Source organism: Falco naumanni, chromosome 3 (assembly GCF_017639655.2).
Source record: "Falco naumanni isolate bFalNau1 chromosome 3, bFalNau1.pat, whole genome shotgun sequence".
Lineage (NCBI taxonomy): Eukaryota > Metazoa > Chordata > Aves > Falconiformes > Falconidae > Falco > Falco naumanni.
The window spans coordinates 94,676,704-94,679,729 of record NC_054056.1 but is presented as its reverse complement, the minus strand read 5'-3'; positions in this window follow the sequence as shown (position 1 = coordinate 94,679,729).

The window sequence follows — 3,026 nt, the reverse complement described above, 5'->3', positions numbered from 1 at the left end:
GGTTTTCCCAGGTATATAATTAAAAGTAACTCAGACTTCACAAATTTATGAGAGGAGAGAAATGAAAAACTTTGCCTTTCAGGTGAGGAGTATCGTATGGACTGTCCTTAGTCCCCATTCTGTCCCGATCCAAAATGTGCTATGGGCAGCTGGCAGCTATACTTCTGAAGGCATCAGCCCTATTGTAGCTTATCTTCACAATGTCAAGGTTAGTCCCTTCTAGAGCAGGCTGGCTGCATCCACACTGCATACCCATGGAGCTACCCAAGCCCTCCAGCATCAGTCATACCCCTCCTGGAGAAGATGAGGTGAAAAACTATGAATATTAACATCATATTCCGCGCAGCCCACCCACCCCCCCCTTCCTTCCCCCACCTTCCTTCTTGGAGAAGACCAGTGCCATTGGCCCTAGGACACAGAGGGGCCAGATGGGATGAGGACGGCCCCAGGCAGCGTGATCGGGTGCTGAGCAACGGGAATCATTCCTGGGAATGGGCTGTAATTACTGGACAATTTGGACCATCAGTATTAGTATATCACTGTATAACTGCACTGATAGTAATTAATTTATTGGACTGTTAACATTTTTATTAGACTAATAATAAATCCTTAGCTGTGTATATACGATGTGTTTCTTTAGCCCCTATAAATTGTACTGACTGTCTCAGAGAACTGGCAGTTACAATTCAGTACAGCCACCGACACAGAGAGCCCTCCTGAGAGCCCTGTGGCATTTTTGTGAACAGCCCATTGTATGCCCAAGCCTGCAGTAATGACACAAGATAACAACTGGGTTTTCCCAGGCTGTAGTTGCTGATGCAATGGGGTAGTTCTTGTAGGGTGAGCAGAGTGACTGTATAGCCGAGGGGGGAGCATCCGTGGACATAAGGTGGACAGAAACATGTGATGAATAGAAGCCTAGAAAGAATGGTGTATTGCTGTGCAATGTGTGTGAACAAACGCAAGATTCCAGGAAGGCTGAGCTAGGGAAGAAACAAGGCATGTGTGTGGTCTTTCTGCCTGGAGAAGGAAGATGGAGACATAAACACGAAGGGTTTGGAAAGCTGTTGGTGGCATTCCCCAGGAAGCTGGAAAGGAGGAGCCGATAGGAACTGGCTTTCACAATGTGTGAGAACACATTTCCTAGAGTAATTAAGGGATTGCTTTGCAGCTTGCAGAAGCTGTTTATATCCTGCTGCCGATACTCTGGGAGACATGCCCCGGGGCATCATGCAAGGGCATCCGTGGGTGTGCCAGGTTGGGACACCTGTGGGGTGGTAGAGGTCTCTGTAAGGCAGAAGGCAAGGGACACGGCATAACCCATGCTGCCTGCAAGGAGCAGCTTCTGGGGCAGCCAGGTTCTGTCATGGAGGGAATTGGCTGGTTTGTTCCCATGTTCCCTGGGCATGAACATGCACATGTGCATATGCGAAGTGCAGGTGCTCTGGGACTAGCATCCAGGAGCAAGTATTGGAGCTAGGTGATTTGGCAGTGTAGATTCACCCCGTGATAAAAATGCATCTGTAACATGAAATGTCAGTGAGAGCTTGTTAGAAGGAATTGAAAAATACCTATATAGCACAGGCTTAAGAAGCTGCTCTCTTACCATGGATGCAAGTAATTAATGTGTTGTAAGAAAACACAGCATGCAGAGATAAGCAGTGATAACAGCAATTTCCTGCTAGAAGATGTGGCCCAGTATGTATTCTGGAAGTTATTCTCTTGTATTTATTAATCGTTCTTCTAAATTGTCAAAAGATTGCCATGTTATCAAGCACAGACAAGGGACAGAAGATCCTCATTTGCTAGGTGTGAAATCCCAGCTAGAGCAGCAAAGCACTGCATTCCAGGAGGGGGTGTAAAATACTTGCCTCAGCAATGATTTTAAACATGTTAGTTCATCTGAAAGATGGTTTTGAATCAGAAAGATGAATGACGATATCATTTGCATAGAACGCTATACCTGTTCATTAATAGCAAACTCCCTACATCCCAGCAGTTCCCAGAGGTAATGTTACTGCTTGGGTGGGGTTGTGGCTGAGGTTGTACGATCCTTGGCTCCTCTGCGTGGCGGGTTTGATCGTGAGCTTTAGCTTCCCCAGGTCCATGTCTGAATATTATGCTCTCCCTAATACAATAATGTGTCCAATGACGTGCTGCAAAAATTATGTCGTATTAGTACTCTGAAGGAAGTGGGAAAAAATGTTCTGGGGGGAGGGAACTAATGTGAGGGTAAGGTAGATACCACAGCACTGCAGAAGGGCTGGTTTAGGGACATGAGCAAGACTCAGCACCTCATGTTTTAGGTTCAAATCAGCCTTTCAGCCCTTGAGTCAGGCAAACCGAACATTTAGCTGCTTACTAAGCGTGACCTGGAAAGTTCTGTCTGCCTTGCATGAACAAGCACAATAGATTTATTTCCTGGTAAGAGCAGATACAAATGACCACAAATATTTTCCTGCCTTTTATATTTGACAGCTTCTCATAGCTGATGAAGAATAGCCGGATGATTAGCTATGGTGCCTTTTCTTAAGCTGCTTTTTGACTGTGAGCAAATTGTTCTTTCTGTCCACGCAGTAACGCCCCAGACATATTTCCATGTATCCAAACATGTGGGTGTTTTGCAAAGGTTAATGGAAATTAAATTAAAGCTGAATAATCCTGATTATAAAGCAAGCAAGAGTGTGCAAGCAAGGCTAATTAATGCAACTGGCAGCACAGCTCAGTCCTGACCTATGGCACCACTCTCTTTCTTTGTCCCTCAGCCCTGTTTTGTTCCTAAGCAGGTACCTATAGCAATCTAAAACTGCTTGTTTCAAACTGCCTAGCAAGGACAGACTTATAGATGTATCCCACTTTTCTCACTCAGGACTTAAATGGTCAATTCTCCAAAAAGAAAAGCCAAGGTATTACATTCTATTTTCTTCCTTCTTGCTTATGAACATCCTAGTTCTACCATTAAGATTAGAGTTTTTTCCTGTGTTTTAGTGTTTGCTGAGTTTTCCTGTGCAAGGAGCTTTTGCAAA